This window comes from Hyla sarda, chromosome 3, assembly GCF_029499605.1.
Source record: "Hyla sarda isolate aHylSar1 chromosome 3, aHylSar1.hap1, whole genome shotgun sequence".
Taxonomy (NCBI): domain Eukaryota; kingdom Metazoa; phylum Chordata; class Amphibia; order Anura; family Hylidae; genus Hyla; species Hyla sarda.
This window is the reverse complement of record NC_079191.1, coordinates 164413786-164440303: the sequence shown is the minus strand read 5'-3', so window position 1 is coordinate 164440303 and position 26518 is coordinate 164413786. Positions and strand designations below refer to the sequence as shown.

At 38.8% G+C, this 26518-nt stretch overlaps 1 protein-coding gene and 1 long non-coding RNA gene across 7 annotated transcripts in view; one reads left to right on the top strand and one right to left on the bottom strand.

Moving 5' to 3' along the window:
• FGF12 (fibroblast growth factor 12) overlaps positions 1 to 26518 on the bottom strand; it is a 513249-nt gene that overhangs the window by 45669 nt on the left and 441062 nt on the right. The gene's annotated exons all lie outside the window — the stretch shown is intronic.
• Positions 16519 to 23043, top strand: LOC130361848 (uncharacterized). Of its 3 annotated transcripts, none has more exons than XR_008891175.1 (3): positions 16519 to 16556; positions 22486 to 22549; positions 22646 to 23043. It is a non-coding gene; the product is annotated as an uncharacterized LOC130361848 (long non-coding RNA). The 3 variants fall into 3 exon arrangements; XR_008891174.1 differs by lacking the exon at positions 16519 to 16556 and adding an exon at positions 21073 to 21599; XR_008891176.1 differs by lacking the exon at positions 16519 to 16556 and adding an exon at positions 21730 to 21793.

Genomic DNA, 26518 nt, shown 5'->3' with positions numbered 1-26518 from the left:
CGCTCACAAGTTTGGCCCAAAGCCAAACCAGTAAGTGGCAAAGCGGGTCCAAACCTGTTGGGGCGTTACAAATTACTCCAACCAATGCAATAAATGTGTCTCTGTGCAAATCCAACATGTGCAATTTCTGCAATCTCTAGAGCAGGTTACATGAGTCAAAATATTCTGATTTAACTAAAGGCATGCCAAATCCAATATAATGTAAGAAAAACAATATATTTCAAATCATACCTGTCATATCACAGAAAAAAATAATGCTTATATATGTTACTCACTAGGCCATGCAGATTGTTTGCATGTTTTACTTGTCTAGCTTCTGTATTTGGCTCACAAATCCCTCTGCTCTGCTGCTCAATCATTCTAAAATCCAATGCTCAAGAAGGAGGAAAGCACTGAGCCCACCCTCACTCACTACCTCCCTAACTCTGTTGGGCTATGCTGGGTCTCTTTATCTATTCATTGCAGGATGCTCTGTAACCCCCCCCCCCCCTCATCTATTTTCTCAGACAGCAGTCTGATAGACAGGACAGGACAGGACTGAGCACAGAGAAATGCTAGTCCTGCCCTCATTTACAGGACTTTGTGGTCTAGGATAAGTTTTTCCAAATATATTTTTGTATGTGCTTCTTTTTAATCACATATCCATATTTTTTACGCCAGGAGAGAAGTATCAGAAGTGTGACTAGTGGGTGAGTGACTATAACTAGTTTTCATTTGAAATCAAATTCAAAGGACACTTAAGCACTGTTTTACTCTAGTTTAGTTTTTGGATGCTGCAAAATAAAGCAACTTTCTAAATAGTCTTCTTTAAAACTTCCCAAGAGAGTTAGAGATACTAGCAGCAAAAAGATATCACACCAGCTCAAATTGGGGACAGAATCATCAGGGGACAGCATATATAGGCTGCAGATGGTGAGGAGGGCAGATACAAGTTTACTGGGGGGAATCACAGAGGATGTGTACAAGTGTAAAGAAAAAATGTAGAAAAAATGTCTAATAAAGACCTACAGAGAAAGTGTTTTGCATCATAACAAATAAAAAACAACAGTAAAAAATGTAATAGATGTCCATAGCCTTTAAAGAAAAATTTCTTAAAACTGTTTCTTTACATGCCAAGTGTCTTTAAATTATTGAAAACAACCATGAAATAGGGAGCCCATGTGTTCAGAGCATTCATTGTTTTACAATCGCACAGGTGATTTATGGCAAATGCTTAGCTTTTTCAAATGATCTTTCTGATGTGGTACATTTGGAGACCCTATGCGAGTATAAAAAGTAATTCCTATGGACCTATTGCTGGGTTTAGATCAACTTTTTTTTTTTTATACGTAAAAGGGTGGAAAGGACAAGTAAACATTTAAACTAGAGAAGATCCCTAAGGGACAAGCTGACATTTAGAAACTGGCTTGTTTTCAAGTAAAGTTATCGTACAAAATTAAGCTCCTGAGATTGTAATTTAGCTTGAAATGTTCACATATCCGTAATTTTACTCTAACAGAAAAGACAAAAAAATGGATTGAAGAAAAGTAACTCTCACTTACTTTTCTTCAGTCTTCACCGTGATTGCGACTATCACGCCCCGTCCATCTGGCCAGTTCTGGACTATTGGATTCTATCATGGAAGGGTGAGCGGATTACAACTTCTTCCTTTAGTATAATTATAAAAATGGATGTATGGCTACCCTCCAAATAGAATGTAAATCTTAACCTGACCCTTGTCTAATGTAAGAAATCACATTTGTTGGAGGTTTGTAAGGCAAAGGTTATACTCCTATTTTTACGGTGCCTCACTGTAATAGAGCCATTGGTTCAATTATTAAGGATATTATTGTCAGCCCGATCAAGGATGGGGCTATAAATCTTTGTAGAGATTCATCTCAAAAATTAGTTTTGACATCAACACTTAGAATGGGTTTAACTGTAGGATGAAGTAGTACCGTAATTCATAATTCCTTTAGGAGGCTCTGAGGCAGTCTACTCTTGTCACATTGAGATCAAATACAGTTTTTTAAATTTGGTTGAAAAGTGGGAGAAAATAGTGACTACTGGGTAAAGGCTTTTTACATGTGCATAAAATAGAGAATGATTTTGTAGCCCATCTACCATAAAAGTGAGTGCTGAAGGATTTTAGTGGATCCTAATGCCCTTCATTGTAATTTCAAGTAGTTTATGGGGAAAAAAGAATTTGTGATAACAGAAGAGAACAGGCTATGGCATATTCAGGATGTGGTCATTGTTTAAGATCTTAGCATTTTCCTTCTAGATAGATGTCTGTAACACTCATCGGCTCCATTCTTAGTATGTGTCACAAGGTTGCCACACACATCCCAGCATTATTCATGGAACTCATAAAGACTAATATGCAAGGTGCATTTGAAATCACTTATGGAGAAGGATAATTTATATTCATTTGAGGGTAGCAGTAGGAAAATATTAATTTGTCCTTGTTAAGAATTGTTTCCCTGGGGAACAGGGAATCCTGAGTGACAGAATTATACAAGTGTACGTCCATAGCCTGCAGACATCAGGGCATGATCACTAGATGTCATAGTGCCCTGCTGGCCACAGATTGTAAAACATAGAAGGAAACCAGAACAATTAGAATTATGGATAATATATTTATGAAAAACGAGGAGTCTAAATAGAAGTGTGAGTATTAATACTATTAAATGTCTTTCTTGCAATATTAGTCTCAAATTTATAAACTTCAACAGGTACAGGTCATGATATTTATGTCTCTCTCGGTATATATTAGTGTACATATCTATGTAAGCCTGCTGAATGGAATACAATATTTCTTTCACTTTATTGTGCAAAGTTTCCCCTTACTGCTTTGTATATTAAAAGGTTAATAGTAAAAAGGTTTCCATAAGAATATTCTGCTGTTCTCTCCGCAGAGAACTTCTGCAGATGCCTTTCCTGTAGCTAATGTCCCTTTCTCCATTCCATTAACATTTAAGGAGAATATTTAGAAGAGTGTTAACAAATGAATTGACCCTTAATGGTTAATGAATAGCCCCAATGCATTTCTAAATTAAAACGCAGCCTTACCATAAAGAGCAGTGGTCTGCTAACATACTGTATCTATGTCATTCTATTTGTTCGGAAATCTCTGGTTATCTACAGAGTTATGTCATCGTCTTGCAAACAAATCAACTTTAATTTTAATTTCCTCTTCTAAATCCATAGTTTCCACATTTTATACGTATTTGTCATTTTGCTTTGGCTAAGCTGTATCTATCCTCTTATTCCTTATTCAGTCTCACTCATCTTTGCTGCACCCTCTGGAAATATTGTTTGTTGAATTGTAAGGCAGAAGCATTGTAAATGGTTGATCATCTACATTGTAATACCATAATACTGTCCGTCACTTTAGAAGCACAATGCTGAATAAAACTAAATTCTGAAGGAAACAGGAAGGAAACTATTCAGCATTTCATACAATGTAGTGTATATAAGGACAATGTGCAGGCTGATGACAACTTCGGGATTTTAAAGACACTGCATGTTCAAATGCCTACCCCATGGAACCGTGATGCCCAGGTCTGCACACCACATGCAGTTGGGGGGAAATTACTAGCACTAATTTGTAGACTGTGCAAACCTAGACTAGACAGTCTTTATATGTGCCAGATTAAAAAAAAAAAGGATCATGCCGTAGACTGTATAGTCAAAGCTTAGACTATATCAGTTGGCTTACTTTTGGTTTTGCATCTGGGTCCCCTTTTGGCGCACAGTATTGATCTGTACCCCCTTTTCTTTCTTTTTTTTAACTCTAGTATTTATTATAAATTTTTTAAACCATAACAAAAAGAAATTATATAAAATAAAGACATTCGCACAGATAGCATACAAAATGCAAATAGTGCAGAAAGTCATTATGTAAACATTGCACGAAACTCAGAGTAGCATATGGGAAACATATTCAAGAACAAGATTTCAGCAATATGTCAAGGAACAGTAAGGAAAAACAATAAGCATATGAAAAGTACTGCGGAGGAGGAAGGCAAATACAGTCAACTTGTAAGTCGGCTAAAACAATGGTCCAATATGACAAAAAGTATTCCAAGGAAAAAAGAGCACCACAAAACACAACAAAAAACAAGATGACAAAGGACCGATCAAAGGGTTCCCAAATGGTAGAAAATAGAGTCACTTTGTCATTCAGGCAGACAGTAAGAGATTCCAGGGACCGGATTTTCCCATATCCTGGCATAAAGCTCAAGGATAGAAGGAGGGACTGATCTCTTCCAGAATTTAGGGATCCAATGTTTTGGGTAACAGGAGTATTTGCAGGAGCAATTTTACACACTTTTTCACTAGGGAATCTCTATCCCCTTTGACCCCATGGTAGACCTTAGGATCTAGGGGGATAGATACAGCAAAGATTTCTGCCACCAAACAACTAACCTTGGACTAGTAACCTACTATTAGAGAATAGGACCAAAAGATATGAAAGGTGGACCTAGTCCCCTGGTCCACATTGCTAGCAATGGAATAAGATGGCCAGGTTTAACCCTTGGAGCAGTCAGGGCGTATGATGCCGACCCATGATTAGCTTGTATTCAGTCTCCTTATAGGCTGTGCAAATAGAGGCCTTTGAGGCTCTCTCCCACCATGCCCCCTTTTCATCAAATCCACAGCACTTTTCAGATGAGACACACTCCTTGTTGGATAAGTCACAAAAGTGTCCAAAAAAAAGTCTAATGTAAGAAAGTTTCTGGCAACATGTGCATTTGTAATGGTAAATCCATCCCAGTGTGTAAAGTATTGTCATAGTTAAATGTATAAAAAATGTGAAAGTTTGAATCTATTAACAACATTCAAAATAAGTAAAATAAAGCATTTTTTAAGATTGCTCATATTTAAATGTAACAAACTGTGAAATGATGTTAAAAAAAATTGAGGCCTATTTTTGATAATAATCCATTTGCCTTCACAAAAATAGGCAGTAGTGAATATTCACCAATTCTGGATAAAGATTGGAAACACTAAAAGGTATATGCCCTAAAAAAAGAATGTTTAGCATAGTTTGTTTGTTTTTTAAGTGTACCTGTCATTTGGAAAAACTTTTGACGTGTTCTAGTGACACGTAATAAGTTTTAATTGGCAGGGGTCTGGTTGTTCCGACCTCCACCAATCAGGAAAACAAGCCAGGAGAAGTCTGCACTGCTGAGCACTCCACCCCTGGTTCAATGTCATGTGATTGAGACATGTTCATAGACTTACTTTGCGATTTTGTCTTGATCACGTGACACAGAGACGGGAGAGAATGTGCTGAGCGCACACTTCTCCTGACTTGTTCTCCTGTTCGGTGGAGGTCTGAACACTCACCCCTCTGCCGATCCAAACTTTTGACATGTTGGTTTTTCCAAATGACGGCAGGCATTTAAGTGTTTTTAATTTTGTTACCAAGAACATTCTGCATTTTAAAAAAACGGTTTAAAGTACATTTCAGTTCCACAGGTAACTATTAAGGTGCTATTAAAACACAGAAGTGTTTTGGGACCACAGCAACTTAGCTACAAAGTGATCACCACGTAAAGTTGTAGGGGGAGATTTTTTTATAACTTGAGTACAGGTTACTCAGATTGCTTCTTTCAATTTTAAAAAGGCCTCTTAAAAATTAAAGAAGTAATCTGATTGGTAGTTATGGACAACTGCGCCACTCCTCTTCTACACAGATTTTGATAAATGACCCATCAGAGAGTTGCCAGAGCAGTGCTGACTCAATAACTACAAAGCTCCAGATCTCATCTGGCATAAAAATCAGCGCAAAAACTCTGTCTGACAGTCTTCTTTATTTAAAAGTGTCTGATAAATCTAGGTTTGACGAATGCCAAGAGAACATTACCTGTCTGACTGCATTGTGCCAGCTGCAAAGTTTGGTGAAGTAGAGATGCTTTAGTCTTCTTTTTGAGATGCTAGCCTAAGGCTAGGTTTCCATTTGGTTTCTTTTTTCACAGAAAAAAACGCCAGTGCAATTTCCTGCGTCTGACGTTTTTGCATTTGAATGGAAGTTGCATTTTTTGGTCCCTTTGGCGTTTTTTCGAAATTTGTTGGGTACCAAAAAAAAAGAGAAAAAAAAAAGGATGCAGTAGGGATGGGAAAAAATGTATTTAACAATATTTTTATTTTTTATAACAAAATTTTTATAAATTTTTAATAAAGTGTGTGTGTTTTACTTTTTCCCCCTCTATTTTTTACATTTTTTAGGTAGTACTACTACTCCCATCATAGAACACACTGTTGCATGATGGCAGTAGTAGTACCTGTACTAATAGACATATCGCCCCAGGTGTCATGACACCCGATGCGAATGTCCATAATATAGCAGAGATGCGCAGCGGCTCTATACAGCGCTCGCATCTCTGCTCTGTACTCCTGCCGGCCAGTGATGTGAATAGAAATTCACATCACTCATTCAAATTTTCCGCTCAGAGTGGGGATTAGCCGGATGATTGCTGCCAATCACTGCTCTCAGAGGGAAATATGAATGTGAGTGAGTGGCCAGCAATCTCTGCAATAGATAGGACGATCGCATTGGGTGTCAGGAGTGACACCCGCTGTGATCTGTCCTTAACTGCAGGTACTACTACTCCCAGCATGGAGCACACTCTGCTCCATGCTGGGAGCTGTAGTAGTACCTGCATTAATAGACAGATTGCAACGAGTGTAACTTCTGACACCTGTTGCGATCTGTCTATTAATGCAGGTACTACACCTCCCAGCATGGAGCAGAGTGCTCCATGCTGGAAGCTGTAGTACCTGCATTTAAGGAAAGATTACAGCGGATGTCACTCCTGACACTCGCTGTGATCCTCCTGTATAATGTATAGATGCGGCCGGCTGGCTACTTTTCTATGGTCCCCTGCACCCACGTATATATACACATCTATTCATATTTCCCACAGAGAGTTGTGATTGGCTGGAACCATCTGGCCAATCACAGATCTCTAAGGAGAATATGAATATGTGTATATATACGGTAGTGCAGAGGACCATAGAAGAGCGGCTGGCTGCATCTATAAATTATACAGAAGGATCGCTACGGAACCCGGGGCAATCTGTCAATTAGTACAGGTAATACTACTCACATCAAGCTTGGAGTAGTAGTACTACCTAAAAATGTAAAAAAAAATTAAGAAAAAAAAGTGAAAAAAACACACAAACACACTACATTTTTATTATTGTCGACTACATTTTTTGTGGCCTGTCCGCACACATAAATTAATCCCTGTTTAAAAATTAATAAAAATGTTGTTATAAAAAAGATACATTTTGTTATATACAATTTTTTAAATCACTACTGTATCTTTTTTATTATTCTTTTTTAATGGTACCCTATGAAATTTTATTAAAAATGTATCTCCATCACTTTTTTGGATCGCTAAAGTCCCAAAAAGAATAAAAACTGCCTGCAAAAACGCCAAATTAAAACCTGCATGGTGTTTTTCTTGGCGTTTTTTTTTTTTTACTCTCATAGACTTCTATGGGAGAAAAACGCCAAAGGCTCAGCAAAACCGCCAAGGAGCTGAAAAAGAGTGAAAAAAACGCCAAAAGGAACCAAAAAACACCAAACTAAAAAATGCAAAGTGGAAAAAGAATTTTGCGTTTTTTCATTGATTTACAGCTAACATCTGACCGCAGCTAACATAGACGCCATTTTGGCTTTTTTTGGGCCAAAACGCCCCCCAAAAAAAAAAAAGTGGAAACTTAGCCTAAGCCCCTTAGGTCTACTAGAAGGAAGACATTTTGGATAATTGTAGGCGTCCACCTTTATGGGAACAGTCTGGGAAAGGTCCTTTTTCAGTTCCAACTTGGCTGAGCCCCAGTGCACAAAACAAAGTCCATAAAGGCATTGTTAAAGGGGTACTCCCCTGGAAAACACAAGTTAAACAGATTTGTAAATTACTTCTATTTAAAAATCTTAATCCTTCCAGTACTTATCAGCTGCTGTAAGCTCCAAAGGAAGTCCTTTTCTTTTTGAATTTCCTTTCTGTCTGACCACAGTGCTCTCTTCTGACATCTCTGTCCATTTTAGGAACTGTCCGGAGCAGGATAGTTTGCTATGGGGATTTGCTCCTACTCTGGACAGTTCCTGACATGGACAGAGGTGTTAGCAGAGAGCACTGTGGTCAGACAGAAAGGAAATTTAAAAAGAAAAGAACTTCCCCTGGAACAAACAGCAGCTGATAAGTACTGGAAGGGTTAAGATTTTGAAATAGAAGTAATATACAAACCTGTTTATCTTTCTGGCACCAGTTGATGAAAAAAAAATGCTTTCCAGTGGAGTACCCCTTTAAAGGAGCTTGTGGGGAAGAAGTTGACAGCCCCTGTACTCAACCACACTGAACACCGTTGGGATGAAATAGAACAGAGATTGTAAGCCAGACACTCGGAAGTCTTGAATAAGTCTTCCAGAAAGAGTAGAAGCTGTTATAACAGGAAAAGCTGGACTAACTCCATATATCTATCTATATATATATATATATATATATACACACACCGTATATATATTTATATATATGTATCTATCTATTTATGTAGTGTTCACATGACATTTTACATTCCATGGACAGCATAGTTATAGCTCTTAAATCTATAATTCTTTACAGTAAAGGCAGGGATATTAAAAATTGTATGCATTTCCAAAATAATTGTCAGCTTTCAGACTACATAAAAGCATGAAATACACAAACAATATCCATATACTAAGACCACTAGAGGAGAAAGGCTATAGCTGTGCCAAGGAAGTCATGAAGCTTTGCTTTGGTAATGTAGAAAGACAGTACGAACTTGAAGATAATAAATAGATTGATAATAATAAAAACAAGTAGCAAGAAATATACCGTAGCTACAGAATATTTATCTAACCAGATATTAAGTGATTTGTTGAAAATCTACTGAAATGAGGTTGACAATCTCTGGAATAATGTTCTAAAAAGAGAAATGATTTTAATGGGAACAAAGGACTGAGATGGATATTATGCAATCAATCACGCTCTGCAGATAAGTCAGAAAATGCACCATGTTCTCTAACACCCATATTTTGTGCACCCTAGATATTATTACAATGTTATTGATGGATCAGTCTTGTTGCATCACCACATTATGGCTCAGCACAGGCTGGAAAATGTCTATGCAAATTCATATTAATGTGCACATTATGCAACATCAGGCCATCTCGGTGCACTGAAGCAACGCACAGATGCTCACAATGCATAGAACTCCTGTAAGTATTTGCTCGCTCACATCCAGCAGCCTTAACTGAATTTCAACATTTTGCTTGAACCTATTAAGCACAATTAAGTCAATTAAATATGAATTAAACATAGCTATGAAACATACTCCGAATTTACAGAAGCCATTAAAGCTGAATATGGTCAGAATAGTGTAATTAAAGGAAAAGAGGAATTTCAGTTAAGGATTTTTATTTATTTATTTTTTTTATTAAACACGGATCTTCAAATGATTCTTAATGCACAGAGGATGATAATTGGCTAATCCATTTGGTTGTATGAGCTTGTTGGCTTCAGCACATAGTTAATTGATCATTTTAATGCTACGGATATTATTTGCCAAAAGTGCACTAACATAAAATAAACCCCTGAAGTTTGATATAATCGAAAAATGTTCCCTATTGTACTTTCATTTGATTAGTTACTTCTACAAGAAGACGTGAGATTAGGCTATGGCAGGTATAGGGCAAGCAATACAATTCACCTTCCTTTAATTCAAGCATGGTTAAGGAAATGCATATAATGCAGAACACTCCTATATATTACCCTGTATACTTCTAGAATTATGGCTACTACTAAAGCTACAGTATGTATAAATGACATTTAGTGATTATGCTAGGTCGGGTTGCAACGATTAATTGATATTTTCGATTAAAATTGATAATGGAAATCGCTGTTGACGATTTCAATCATTAATTAATCGGTAGTTGGGGGGCACGGCCTTATTAGTTAAAGGGAGTGGCCTAGTGACAGTACTCCAACTTCGTTTTCCCTGCCTTTTAGCCCCTCAGTATGCCCCTACATGTTCTCCTTCATCTCCCCTTACTCTCCATAAACCTTACTCTCCCCTTAAAGGGGTATTCCGGGAATTTTTTTTATTTGACTATGCTACAGGGGCTGTAAAGTTAGTGTAGTACATAATATAGTGTCTGTACCTGTGTGTGACGGTTTTCTCACAATTCTTATGTGATTTTCATCCCAATATTAATTTTTATATTTAATATTTATACAAAATGACTGCTGTCTCGGAATTTTCCCAGCTTGCAATGCGGTCGAGACCTGACTCACTAGTCAGCTGATGACGGGGAGCCTGTCTGCTTCAATGGATGGAGAGAGCAATCTGCAAGTAATGCAACAGCTGGAGGCACTCTGATTGAAAACCACAGGTCGGCAGCTCATTTATGTTTCAATGGGTGGGGTGGCTGATGTGTGGGAAGGAGGAAAATGGAATCATGGGATTTGTAGGCAAACAAGAAAACTGAAAACAGGAAATACAAGTTCACAGAAAGCTAGCCATAGTGTTATGGTAATCTCACAACATAGCCATTTTTTAGTCCAAGACAAGTGCAGATCCTTACTAAGCATGTCCCTTACTGTCTGCCAGGTACGTACTAAAATCACCTTATGCTTGATAACCCCTTTAAGCTTTGATGCCTTTTTGAAGATGCTGCCAGCCTGTGACATCTGCAGTCTACCTGCAGCAGTAAGACCACAGCCCGGAGTGCTGTCGGGAAGGCAGCACCGCCCCCATGAGCCTCTGGTCATGACATCGCGGGAGCCCCCTGTCCGGCCAGAAGCTGACAGATCTTCTTGGTGCAGGAGGACGGCCATCACTAAAGTCTGTAAACTGCTCCTTTTCCCCTGAAGCAAAGCTCCTACATTAACCCTGCAGGTGCTGTCCCCTCTCTTTTCTCCGTTAACTATTCACAATGCGTTCCCCACCATCCCGTTTTTGTTATTTATCAGATTAATTGTACCCATAATCGGTTAACTAATTAATTTTAGAAATGACTGTTAGTTGCAGCCCTACTTGGAGGGACTGTTTGATCCAATTTATCAAAAAATAAGTTATCCAGATTTATTTTGTGTGTTCATGTTATTAGGGGTTGGAAAAAACAATTGACCCTTCAAAAGGCTAGAAAGAATTTTGTCTACAAGTTAATGTTCATAATTGTACTGAATTTGCAAATCTACATCCAAATAGAAACATAGAAAATACTGCCACACTCCACACCAATGTATCAATGTCCAATAGATCTTTTATTATTAGGAATGCAGAGAACAAATGGTGACGGTCGCTTCAAAGATAAAGCTTGCTTTTACTGATCCGCTTCTACTAGGGCCACTAGAAGTGGGATTTACCTGTAAAAACATCTGTCGCCTGTTTATTCTCTGCATGCCGGGTGTGTACGTTCACTAAGGTTATAATACAAGATCTAGCGGATGCTGATACATAAGAGTGCCACTGTACTTTGTACATTTCTCTTTGGATGTTATTTTAATGAACTCTGTTCACACTGAAACAGCTGAGCACCACATGGCACATTATGTGGATATTTTCTAGGTATTGCTGTTATACACAGTCCATGCATACAGAAGTGCTTTTTACATAGGGCTTCCTTACATATATCCATGAATCCTCTACGGAAGCATACAGTTTTTCCTGCCAGGTTATGTAAAAATCTGCCAAAAAGGAAACTGTGAAATGCTCCATTGTACAAGGTACTCTTCATTGAAGCAATGCACCATATGGAAAAACTCTTATATAAAGAGTCTGAAAGGAGTTCTGTGCCAATGTGCACGAGCCCTAAAACGGATTAAGATTAACTGATCTTATTAAGCATAGATAATGCCTCGTTTGTTCCTACTTTTTAGATCAAGTGAACCTTCCATGGTTTACACATATCTAAGCACCTGTCCCAGATACTTCACTTTGAATTAGGACAGTATATGTGTAATGTCAAATATTCAAATCCACCTGCACATTACAATGCCAGAAACAATTAGGTTGGCATTTCTACCTGAAAAAAAAAATATTATAGGAGTTCATATTATATGAATATCACAGAAATTTAAAAGCAGTAAAATATTTCCTAGTAATATGCTTAAGCACACCATTTTAGATTAAAGGAAAACTGAGGAAAACTGTCAACCTGATCACCCACACTAAACCCACTATACATGGTTATAGTGTGGGTGGCCAGGAGTGCAAAGAGGTGTCACTTACCAAATTCCATCCAGTGGCTCCTGTGATATTGCCAGAAGAAAGTCGGTTAATTGCATGCAGGAGGCGCTCCCCACCGGCTGCCCACCCCCAGCTTCTTTCTGCCTCCTGAAACAATCCGTCTCTATTAGCATATTTAAATTCTGCGCTGCGCTCTGAGGCAGGAGGGCAAGCGCAGTTAGTTTACATGCTTCCTCAGGGAGTTATTTGGCAAACTCAAGGTACACTATTTATGTACACGTTGGCCAATAAGGATTTAAAAAAAAAAAAACGGTGGCCGCCATTATTGTTGCTGCAGGGCATGCACAAAGTCAGTGATGAGGCCACTGTGCCGATAATCCGGTGCTTCCACGAGCATCATCTCATAAGAGACAAAGATAGCGCATGTGTTGTACCAACTAGCAGGTAGAACGTTACAGAAATGCTGCGTGTGCGTAGCAAAGCAAAGAGAGGAGACATAATGAAAGCAACGCTGCGCTAACTAATAGAATACCATTCAAACCTATACAATATGGCAGTCCATAATTATGAATGAGAATATTTCTGGATCAAAGGGCACCAAATGGGGATGCAGACCATGCATATGCCACACATATGGCATGAGAGCACACACACAATCAATTGCTGTACATCAGGAGTGGTGTACTTCGTAACTTGCTTGTGCAATTGGATTTATGTGGGGCTTACTTCTAGGGAGATGAGACATAGGATTTGGGGGTATGTTTTGAGTATTGAAGCTGCAAGAGAAGTAGAGGATTCTTCTACTCTGAAAACCCTTCCAAGACACTTTAAGGACCACCATGGCTGTGATGGCAGCCTGTTAAAGATAAGAGGAATCAACTGGGCATTGGTGGGACCTAGAGGTGAGAACTGAAAAGAGTGTTGGCCCAAAAAGAGACCAAATTATTTTTTTTTGAAGGCTACCAAACGTGGGGTTTGAATGAACAAAATAGTTTTGCCCCCTTTTTATATCTGGTCAATTATATATTTCTACCACAGCACTGATTCCTATTTGTGTTTGCTTATTTGGTTTTAAATGTTTTTAATTTTGTTATACGCAATGGCTTTTTATTTCAGTTTTTCTTTTTTGTCCCCCTTTTTTATTCTTCTTTAGTTTCTGCACTTTTCACTTACTTTTACTCTTCACTTTCTGTCTTTTGGCATTATGGTTCCTTTTTCTTTTCTTGTTTCTCTGTATTTTTACCCATTTCTTTCTATAGGTGATTATATCTATCGAAGTCGGATTCCAAAGGCAGATCTTCATTGTTGGCAGTTCTGTCCCTATTGGATATGTTTCAATATTATTGTAGTTTGTGTACCTATTTTACAATTTTTAGTTTATTGAGGTATACTTTATACCTATTTCAATGAATGTGTGTGCCATTCACCTTTCCAACCCGACTCATATCTTGTGTTGGGTGAATATTGGGTAGATATGGTTGTGACTAGTATTTATACTTTTCATTACTATTTTGATAAATTAACCCCTAATGATGCAGCAATTTTCATTTTTTTTGTGTTTTCATTTTTATCCTCCATGTCTTTTGAGATCCATAAATTCCATTTCCACCTATAGGGGTTGTTGGTTGTGGGACTTATTGTACTTTGTAATGTCATCACTCGTTTTACCACAAAATGTATGGTGAAGCAAAAAAAATTATTTGTGGGCAAAATTGAAAAAAAAAATGCCATTGTGCAACTTTTAAAGGGGTATTCCGCCCCTAGACATTTTATCCCCTATCCAAAGGATAGGGGATAAGATGTCAGATTGCCACGGTCCCGATGCTGGGGAGCCCTGGGATCCCCGCTGCGGCACCGCGGCTCTCATTACAGCAGAGCGAGTTCACTCTTCACGTAATGATGGGCGGTACAGGGGCCGGAGCATCGTTATATCACGGCCCGCCCCTTTCAATACAAGTCTATGGGAGGGGGCGTCGTCACGCCCCCTCCCATAGACTTGCATTAAGGGGACGGGTCGTGATGTCACGAGGGGCGGCGCCATGACGTCACGCGGCTCCGTCCCCTGTATCGCCCGTCATTACGCACAGAGCGAACTCGCTCTGTGCTGTAATGATAGCGCAGTGCTGCAGCGGGGATCCCAGGGGTCCCCAGCAGCGGGACCGCAGCGATCTGACATCTTATTCCCTATCCTTTGGATAGGGGATAAAATGTCTAGGGGCAGAATACCCCTTTAAGGGGTTGTGTTTCTATGTAGTGCACTTTTCTGTGAAAATGACACATCATCTTTGTTCTGTCGGTCCATACAATTACAAAGATTCCTAGTTTCTATAGGTTTTATTTTATTATTATTATTATTTTATTTTGCTAGTGAAAAAAAAATTGTAGGAAAATTAGTAGGCTTAAAGGCGCACTTCAGTACCACAGTTTTATGGTTATCTAGCATACTTGTAGTGAGTTAAGCACTTTTGTAAATCACATGTTATCCATCCGTCCGTTTTTTTATGGACTTATTGATCACTTTTTATGGATTTTTTCTGCTATATCAAGTGACCAAAAAATGTGCAATTCTGGACTTTGGTATTTTTTTTACATTTACACCATTTACCGTATGGTTTAATTAACATAATATTTTGATAATTCAGACATTTACGCATGCAGCGATACCACATATGTTTATAGATTTGTTTTCATTATTTTATTTATAAAATGGGAAAAGAGGTGATTCTAACTTTTATTAGGGGGAGGGGTTATACACAGCTGAAGCCTATTGGCTATGGCCCCTGGCTGTTGATTTCAGCCTGGGGTTGCACAGTACGGAGCGGAATGACATCACAATCACGCTCGTAGCTGCTCCCACCTTCCTAAGACGTACCCATACATCCTAGGGAGAGAAGCGGTAAATTTTATTTTTTTTATCATCACTCTCCAATGAGTTTTATAGTTTTTTGTAATCTGCATATTCTTGAAAAGTTAAAATAAATCACTTGCACATGATACAGATGCACTTTAATGTTTGATTAACTGGGCATTTACATAATTTTTCTGTAATTTTTTTCTGTATACATGCATATATATATATATATACGCACACCTTTCACACACAATCTCATACACCTTTTTCACATTTTCACTTTTGCTTTCATTTGCTCTCACTTGTTTTCTACTTTCATCACACACATCGCCATTCAATTATCACTTTGTGTACCAGCTGTTGATAATGATTAGTTTTCATTTATTCTCTCATTCATAATTATGGACTGCCATATTGTATAGGTTTGAATGGTATGCTATTACTTAGCGGAGCGTTGCTTTCATAATGTCTTCTCTCTTTGCTCTACTTAACACGCTCAGCTGTCCGTAACTTTCTACTTGCTTGTTGGTATGGCGCAGGCACTATCTTTGGGATGATGCTAGATTATTTTCATGTGTACCAGTACTATTATACAGTTATATGGATACCAGTGTGCAATATAATACATACAATATTTATTAATATTTCTCTGTGCGCCCTTATGTAATCATATATTCCATATGTTTATTTTAAGTTTATTTGTGTTTTGTATAATAAAACTTGATATTTTTTGCAATATTTTGGTCTTAGTGTCAGTTGACAAACATTTATAATGACCTTTCTTGCATCTTTTCAAAGATATGGCATTTTTTGTCAGCTCATTGTCTAGGTTACAGACCAACAATGCGCTCTAAAAGCAATGACTGCCTGGTGACATCACTCTCACTGCATATTAAAGGAAAGTGCTGGCATGCTTGTATTGCCTGGCTTATCTGTGTGTTTACATTACTAGTGACAGCTGTCTGTCTGGAGGGATGGGGTGGGGGTGCAGCTCTGAATGTAGCTAAGTCTCTTCTTTATTCTCACAGTAAAAGTAATAGCGGGTGAAGATAAAAACTAGTAGGGTGATTAAAGTGACATAAGTGTATTTGTCTGTTACTGTATGTATGTGAGCCTTCATGTATGCCACTGGTCTGTACTCTGGGTGCTGCAGTGTGAATATGTGTGTATATATGTTCTTATGTCTGTTAGTGTATCACTGCCCAGTTTTCAACCCACAAAATACCACATGGGTTGAAAACCCTGCACCCATTAACTTCAATGGGAGATGGGTAACTTAGCAAAAAAGAAGTGACAGGTGATTTTTCTGTGTGGCCGTGCTCTAAAGAGCCTAGTGAAGTCAACGGGGGATTGATGGCTAGCCCCCCATTCTGTCCGTGGAGCAGATAAAGAATGCACTATTAGAAATCATGATTATTGGCTTCAAAGATAATATTTATGTATGTTTTAATTGTGTTTTTAGGACCATGAAATTTTTTCTGAATGCAGCATGCTAAAGGTATGGCATTTATTCTTTACAGGCATTTCAATATAACTTTAAAAATGTAACTTCAATTTAAAAGAATGCCACTAAAAATACAGGTACAAATGCTTCCCTACATGTAAAATATGTTTTACGTGTAGGGAAAAACAAACAAACCAAAAATAACCTTGTCCATATCCAATGTAAAGCTTTCATGTATATGCACATAAGTAAATAGTGATATATTATTGTGCCCATTCGACTGCAGCTCATTCTTGAGGTAGGCGCCGATTATGGGGGGGTTAATAACTGTTCCCACAATGTTTAGGTTACTACTGGAAGAGTTAAAGGGGTACTCCGGCCCTGCAGCGCTGCAGTCTGCCATCAGACTTGCATTGCGGGGGTAGGGTCGTGACGTGACTCCGAGGCTGCAGTGCTGCGAACAGCTCCCGGAGGTGGGTGCTGCATGCGAGATAGCGGGGTCCCCAGCGGCGGGACCCCCGTGATCAGACATCTTATCGCCTATCCTTTGGATAGGGGATAAGATGTCTTAGGTCCGGAGTACACCTTTTAAAAACGTGTTTTCTACACTACTGCAGATGGTCATAAGGACATCAGGACATAGTAAAAAAAAAAAAATCACTGTATGATTCCTTCTTCATTCATGTCTCCTACCCATATGCACTGTAGCTATTTCATGTGCAGATGTACAGTGGGGATCAAATGTTTGGGCACCCCAGGTAAAAATTTGTATTAATGAGCATAAAGAAGCCAAGGAAAGATGGAAAAATCTCCAAAAGGCATCAAATTACAGATTAGACATTCTTATAATATGTCAACAAAAGTTAGATTTTATTTCCATCATTTACACTTTCAGAATAACATAAAAACAAAAAAATGGCATCTGCAAAAGTTTGGGCACCCTGCAGAATTTATAGTATGCACTGCCCCCTTCGCAAAGCTGAGACCTGCCAGTGTCATGGATTGTTCTCAATCATCATCTGGGAAGACCAGGTGATGTCAATCTCAAAGGTTTTAAATGCCCAGACTCATCTGACCTTGCCCCCCCAACAATCAGCACCATGGGTTCTTCTAAGCAGTTGTCTAGAAATCTGAAACTGAAAATAGTTGACGCTCACAAAGCTGGAGAAGGCTATAAGAAGATAGCAAAATGTTTTCAGATGTCAATATCCTTTGTTCGGAATGTAATTAAGAAATGGCAGTCATCAGGAACAGTGGAAGTTAAAGCAAGATCTGGAAGACCAAGAAAAATATCAGACAGAACAGCTCGCAAAAAAATTCAAAACCCACGTTTGACTGCACAATCCCTCCAGAAAGATCTGGCAGACACTGGAGTTGTGGTACACTATTCCACTATAAAGAGATACTTGTACAAATATGGTCTTCATGGTAGAGTCATCAGAAGAAAACCTCTTCTACGTCCTCAATACAAAAATCAGCGTTTGAACTTTGCAAATGAGCATATAGACAAGCCTGATGCATTTTGTAAACAAGTTCTGTGGACCGATGAGGTTAAAATTGAACTTTTTGGCCGGAATGCGCAAAGGTACGTTTGGAGAAGAAGGGGAACAGAATTAAATGAAAAGAACCTCTGTCCAACTGTTAAGCATGGGGGTGGATCAATCATGCTTTGGGGTTGTATTGCAGCCAGTGGCACAGGGAACATCTCACGAGTAGAAGGAAAAATTGATTCAATAAAAATACAGGTACAAATGCTTCCCTACATGTAAAATATGTTTTACGTGTAGGGAAAAACAAACAAACCAAAAATAACCTTGTCCATATCCAATGTAAAGCTTTCATGTATATGCACATAAGTAAATAGTGATATATTATTGTGCCCATTCGACTGCAGCTCATTCTTGAGGTAGGCGCCGATTATGGGGGGGTTAATAACTGTTCCCACAATGTTTAGGTTACTACTGGAAGAGTTAAAGGGGTACTCCGGCCCTGCAGCGCTGCAGTCTGCCATCAGACTTGCATTGCGGGGGTAGGGTCGTGACGTGACTCCGAGGCTGCAGTGCTGCGAACAGCTCCCGGAGGTGGGTGCTGCATGCGAGATAGCGGGGTCCCCAGCGGCGGGACCCCCGTGATCAGACATCTTATCGCCTATCCTTTGGATAGGGGATAAGATGTCTTAGGTCCGGAGTACACCTTTTAAAAACGTGTTTTCTACACTACTGCAGATGGTCATAAGGACATCAGGACATAGTAAAAAAAAAAAAATCACTGTATGATTCCTTCTTCATTCATGTCTCCTACCCATATGCACTGTAGCTATTTCATGTGCAGATGTACAGTGGGGATCAAATGTTTGGGCACCCCAGGTAAAAATTTGTATTAATGAGCATAAAGAAGCCAAGGAAAGATGGAAAAATCTCCAAAAGGCATCAAATTACAGATTAGACATTCTTATAATATGTCAACAAAAGTTAGATTTTATTTCCATCATTTACACTTTCAGAATAACATAAAAACAAAAAAATGGCATCTGCAAAAGTTTGGGCACCCTGCAGAATTTATAGTATGCACTGCCCCCTTCGCAAAGCTGAGACCTGCCAGTGTCATGGATTGTTCTCAATCATCATCTGGGAAGACCAGGTGATGTCAATCTCAAAGGTTTTAAATGCCCAGACTCATCTGACCTTGCCCCCCCAACAATCAGCACCATGGGTTCTTCTAAGCAGTTGTCTAGAAATCTGAAACTGAAAATAGTTGACGCTCACAAAGCTGGAGAAGGCTATAAGAAGATAGCAAAATGTTTTCAGATGTCAATATCCTTTGTTCGGAATGTAATTAAGAAATGGCAGTCATCAGGAACAGTGGAAGTTAAAGCAAGATCTGGAAGACCAAGAAAAATATCAGACAGAACAGCTCGCAAAAAAATTCAAAACCCACGTTTGACTGCACAATCCCTCCAGAAAGATCTGGCAGACACTGGAGTTGTGGTACACTATTCCACTATAAAGAGATACTTGTACAAATATGGTCTTCATGGTAGAGTCATCAGAAGAAAACCTCTTCTACGTCCTCAATACAAAAATCAGCGTTTGAACTTTGCAAATGAGCATATAGACAAGCCTGATGCATTTTGTAAACAAGTTCTGTGGACCGATGAGGTTAAAATTGAACTTTTTGGCCGGAATGCGCAAAGGTACGTTTGGAGAAGAAGGGGAACAGAATTAAATGAAAAGAACCTCTGTCCAACTGTTAAGCATGGGGGTGGATCAATCATGCTTTGGGGTTGTATTGCAGCCAGTGGCACAGGGAACATCTCACGAGTAGAAGGAAAAATTGATTCAATAAACTTTCAGCAAATTTAGGATGTTAACTTGATGCCATCTGTGAAAAAGTTAGAGAGGATGGCTTCTACAAATGGATAATGATCATAAACACACCTCAAAATCCACAGGGGAATTACAAAACTGAAGGTTTTGCCACGGTCTTCACAATCTCCTGACCTCAACATAATTGAAAATCTATGGATAGACCTTAAAAGAGCAGTGCGTGACAGACAGCCCAGAAATCTCAAAGAATTGGAAGACTTTTGTCAGGAAGAATGGGCAAAGATACCTCAAACAAGAATTGAAAGACTCTTGGCTGGCTAAAAAAGTGTTTACAAGCTGTGATACTTGCCAAAGGGGGTAGTACAAGATATTAACTCTGCAGGGTGCACAAACTTTTGCAGACGCCATTTTTTTTGTTTTCTGTTATTTTGAAAGTGTAAATGATGGAAATAAAATCAAATTTTTGTTGACATATAATAAGAATGTCTAATCTGTAATTTGATGCCTTTTGGAGATTTTTCCATATTTCCTTGACCTCTTTATGCACATTAATACAAATGTTTACCTGGGGTGCCCAAACTTTTGATCCCCACTGTACGGTGATGCTCCAGGATAGCAGTTTGTCAGAACTCCCAGCACGTACAGCCTATGTGCAGAGGCGAAGCAGACATGAACATTTATGAAGAGGGCATTCCCAAGGAACAAGTAGGCCAACAGTGAGTTTCAGTCCACCCACTAAAGGAGTGGTCAGTAGCATAGCACAGGACGTAAGCAGGAAGAAGTCAGGCAGGACAACAGGGGTCAGGCAGGGATTGAAATAGTTTTCTTATTGAAAGAGTCAGGCTGTTAGAAGTACCAGATGACATGACTCATAACTGTATGAGTGACCTGCCAATGTGCAGTATTGGATGGCATACATAATAAGCCCCCATGCAACTTGTTCAACACATATCAGTGTGGCTAAAGTTTCACAACTGAGGAGCACACAACCAAATTATTAACATGTTATACTGCTTTCCAATGTTTTTACTTCGCAATGTTTTCCTATTTATTTATTTAATGCATTCTTCCAAAAAATTTATGAAAACAAATCTCCTCTTATAGAATGGTGAAGTTTCTTCTGCCTAAAACTTTGTTTTGTCAGCTTTGTGCCCCAGTGATGAAGCTGCTTTTGATCTACTATGACCTATATATGTCTGTACATGATTGTAGGTGAATGAGCAAGAGAACACATAAAAGGGCTTTACAGCTGTACAGTCAAACTGTGCATCAATCAATGGTACAACGAGAAGAACAGAACAATTCAAATTATTTTGGGCACATTAATGTAATTATGTGCCTTGCATCAAAACAAGTCACAGCATACATGCCTCGGCTCTGCTGATGTGGGTGTCCAATGTAAGGATTGAGAGCGCAGCAATTAGCATGGAAATGGAAAATAAAAATCCTACAGCAGGGTACGCATTAATACTTTATAAATAGAATTGTACTTTTGAAAACTTTTATGCGTGTACTACCCACTTTCCTCCCTCTGGCTCCACAAAGATGCTGAACGAACTGTCAGACATCCAAATATGCCCGATTATTTTAACTTTTCACATCCAACATTTTACCTGCAGGGTTTATGGGACTGAAAGGCAGAGTATTAGGAGATATCAAGACAAATTTCTGACTAATCTTCAAACGTACTTTTCATCAACACATTTTCAGGAAAGATTCTTGCTAAAGGCAAGCAAAAAGCTTGAGATGCAACACCAATTCATTTCAGCAGGTAAATCTTCTCTTGTAGGCATTTTAATGTAGATAGTCAGGAATTCTTTCCAAATGTCAGTTCATGAGAAGGAAACAGACCAAGGAGTACTTTTAACAGCTGTTTTACATTTTTTATAGAGCAGGGGTGTACTGGCAACTGAAGGTGCCCCAAAGAAATAGAGGATCATGGGGAGCCTGCGCACCCACCCATGTGTAAGCTACAATTAGATAGATGCCCTGACAACATGCAATATATGCATTTCTCCTTTCTTGTAATATACCGGGCCCCAATATAAATTTATTCTAAAGTATGAGCCCATTTAAGAATTTATACTATATACTGACCCCAAATATAAATGTATACAGTAGGACACATATGGGGGGGGGGGGGGTGGCTGGGTTACAGCAGGGCAGATATGGGAAGGTTACAGCAGGGCACATATGAGGGGGTTATAGTAGGGCACATATAGGGCATGGAGAGGTAAAGAAGTATTCTCCTCTGCGCTCATCTCTGGTGGGCTCACTTGACTGACATCTGGCTGCCCTGTAGCGGCCATACTTGCACATGGAATGGCTGCTACCCAGACAGCCACTGCAGTCAGTCAAAGTACGTGCTAAAAAAAAAAAAATGGTGTGACAGCAGGCTCTCTCTCTCTCTAGCCCAAGCCCAGAGGCAGTGCCCGAGTGCCCAACCTGTCTGTTCACCCCTGTTATAGAGTATGTTGTTTCTACGTAATTCCTAAGAACAAAAAACTGTTTGACGAATATATATCCATTGAATTATACAACTGGTGGCTCAGAAATGATATACTTGTAAATAGTAAAGAAATTACTATTATCCATTGCCACACTTATATCATCCACAATAGATGAGATTTATAAATATCAATTTGGTAACAATATAGGTATAGAAGACAGGTATTCTGAATAATGAACTTTATGGATGCAAAGGAGCACATCTAAAATATGGTAAGGTTTAAGAATTTTTGAATGGTTTCCAAGCGCTCAATTACCATTTTTGATAATATTAAGGGATACTAATGCTCAATTTTTTATTTTTTTTAGGATTCCAAGAATTAGTCTCCTGCCAATACTGCAAACATCAGAATGGAGAAATGCAGCTCACACTGGGCGGTACAGTCCTGGGGCAACCATATGATGTCCTATGCATGTGTCCTTTTCATCAAACTTGTGCTTGTACACAGTACTCACTGGGCATCGAACAGGTAACTGTACTGCTCAGCATGAGCTGCGTCTATTTGCAGAATAGGCCAAAGACCAAGGCTAGACTTACACTCCAATTGTTCAAAGGGTGTCCAGTTAAAATTAAAGTGCTGCAATATTGCTTAAAACCACCACATTAGAGTTTAAAGTCTCTTATTCCTAAACCACTAACAACCTAGAACTGTACTTACACATACTGCATATATATCTAAGGTTTTAACAAATTACCAATATGGTAAGGATACTTGATGAACCCCAACACTTGCATGTCAGAAAAAAAGAGCAATTAAAACAGTCATAGGAAACCTTCAGCACTGTAGTTGTTTTGTACCACACTCTACATGACAACGCGGCATGTAGTCCAAAACATCTGCAGTGCCGGAGGTTTCCTATGCCTGCTTTACACAGCCACTCTGTGCCCCTCATTTTATGGATAATTGTTAAAGCTTCATAGCAAAATAAATTTTGTTATGGGGGCACATTGGCTGCCCATTTGTGCTCCTTGAACAAGCACATCTGTAGAATCTGGTAATGCTGAAGTAATCATTATATGTTCCCCAGCTGGACAGAATACAAGACAGATATGATCAGATAACAAACAATTATCCTTTGCTACATCAGGTAAGTATGACCGTGTCTACAAAGCTACTCTTCTCAAACGCCCTCCATTAAATGATATGATATGCCTGATGAACAGACCCGAGTTGTCTTGAAAGCTTTCTATTACCAGAATTTGTTTTATTTTGGTTAGCCAAAAAAAGGGTATCATATCTGTAAGAATGCTATTATGTTGCTTACTAGGAGATATTTTATCTTAAAATGTGTAACATCGGGGATACATCATTAAAATAAACCAAAGCAATTAAACTGAGGTTGTACAATCTTACTGATTTATATGTCTTGGTGTAATATCTTGATCCATCTCTTTAGTCATTTATTTGTAAAGTTGCCTGGGTTATGAAACCTTGCACATCCTCTACTTAGCCAAATAAGGGTAATAATATTAGATATTTCACGAAAACTTAAGCGAGATCATCACACTATTAAGAGATTTGGGGCTGATTCAGAGCGCAGATGGGTTTGTGCAGATAAAGGCACATTGAGAAAGATTTCTGCCAGATCCAGAGAGCAGTTACATAGCAGCAAACAGATATTTGAAGCTGCTGGTGCCTCTGGAGTCCCATTGACATCAAGATGTAGAGTCCTCCAGAGTCTTGAAACTGCGCATAAACCTTCTATTCGGCCATCCAGTAACTAACGCTCACAAGCAGAAGCGGCTGCACTGGGCAGAACAAAAAAATGAAGACAAATTTTTAAACAGTCCAGTTCACTGATGAGTGCCGTGCAACCCTGGATGGTCCAGATGGATGGAGTAGTGGATGGTCGGTGGACAGCCACCCTGTTCCAACAAGGCTGCGACATCAGTAAGGCGGTGGAGTCATGTTTTGGGCCGGAATCATGGAAAGAGAGCCGGTCGGCTCCTTTAGTGTCCCCGAAGGTGTAAAGATGACCTCTGCAAAGTATGTGGAGTTTCTGACTGACCACTTTCTTCCCGGGTACCAAAGGAAGAACTATGCTTTCCGTAATAAAATCACCTTCATGCATGAAATGGCTGTAATGGGGATAAAAGGAGAGAAAGTCTTGGTGTGGCCTCCATCCTCCCCTGACCTCAATCCTGTTGAGAACCTTTGGAGCATGCTCAAGCAAAAGATCTATGAGGGTGGGAGGCAGTTTACATCCAAACAGCAGCTCTAGGAGGCTATTCTGACATCTTGCAAACAAATTCAAGCAGAACCTGTCCAAAAATTCACAAGTTCAATGGATGCAAAACTTGTGAAGCCCAAATAAGGGGTCCTATCTTAAAATGTATAAAAAGTTAAAGGGGTATTCCAGGAAAAAACTTTTTTTTTTATCAACTGGCTCCAGAAAGTTAAAAAGATTTGTAAATTACTTCTATTAAAAAATCTAAACCCTTTCAATAATTATCAGCTGCTGAAGTTGAGTTGTTGTTTTCTGTCTGGCAACAGTGCTCTCTGCTGACATCTCTGCTTGTCCCGGGAACTGCACAGAGTAGAATAGGTTTGCTATGGGGATTTGCTTCTAAACTGGGTGGTTCCCGAGACACGTGTAATCAGAGAGCACTTAGACAGAAGAGAACAACTCAACTTCAGCAGCTCATAAATACTGAAAGGATGAAGATTTTTTAATAGAAGTAATTTACAAATCTGTTTAACTTTCTGGAGCCAGTTGATATATATAAAAGTTTTTTCCTGGATAACCCCTTTAAAATGTTGTTAAAAGTTTGATTGAAATAGCTTTTGATTTCAGTAAATATTCAGTAAATAAGCACTTACTGTGCGTAATAATTTGGAACAGCACATTGAAAGTTTTTTATGTTTAAAAAAATACTGTTGTCATTAGGAGATGAATTTGTACTCTTAATAGTACATAACATGAAAAGCATGCTGTTATTTACATCAATTATTTATGAGAAAAATATTTACATAATTTGGAACAGGGTATATCTGTTTGTAGTGAAAAATAATTTTTTGTATACTGTTATTTAATAAGGAACAGATATTATCATTACAGCTATATATTTTGTCTGCTTTAAATAACAGATGGTGCTTGGTGGGGTACTGAGCGACTTTCTATGGAGACATGGTTGATTACTTCAGTATCCAGGGAAGAATGACAAAAGTCACAGAGCAAAAAGATGATTCCACATTTCAAAAATATGTCATTCCTAAACATCCTCTTCATACCATGTATAACACCTTATACCATTTACACTCGAAAATATTTTCAGGAGCAATAGTTTTAATGCCAAAAGCAAACAAGTTTTGTCATTAAAGTTAAATAATGGTCTAAATAACCAAGTTAAGAGAGGACAAATCACACACACTGCTGCCAACCTGCTCTATAAAACACAACATTAACAACACTAATAAATTCCAACTCATAGAAGTCTTATTTAGGCGCAAATGTTCTGTTATTTATAAGTCCATTATTAACCTAAACAAATCCCTAAGTAACAATAGAAAATGTTTAGCTGTGATGTTACTGTCATTTTGAACAACAGGGTTTCAGAAATTTGGATCTAAATAAATAAAAGCCCTTTCCATCGCTCATTACAGAACAATCATTTAAAGCATCCAATGGGTGTTATTGTCAGCCCTTCCAAATGTACAGGGCAATGATCTATTAATGCCAAGCCTCCAGCAATATACCATTAAACATCCCATCACACAGAAGTATGTTGAAACATGCCAATAGAAATAGACATAGTAAATGTTGCCTTTCAAGGGTATTTATGAGTAACATGGGGATTTACCAACTACCGTATTTTTCGCCCAACAGGACGCACCGGCATATAAGACGCACCCAATTTTAAAGGTGCAAAATCTAGATAAAAAAGATTCTGAACCCAACACTGATCTTCAACCTGCGGACCTCCAGATGTTGCAAAACTACAACTCCCAGAAATGCCCGGACAGCTGTTGGCTGTCCGGGCATGCTGGGAGTTGTAGTTTTGCACTTTCTAGTGATATTTTTATACCAAGGCCGGTAACCATGAAAAGAGGGCATCCTCCACGGAAAGAAGGTTTCCCTATCCTCACAGTTAAGGATTCTTTACTATAAGGGTACGTTCACACTGACAAATATCTGAGCGGAATTTGCGCTGAACAAATCCGCTCAGAAATGACATTTTTT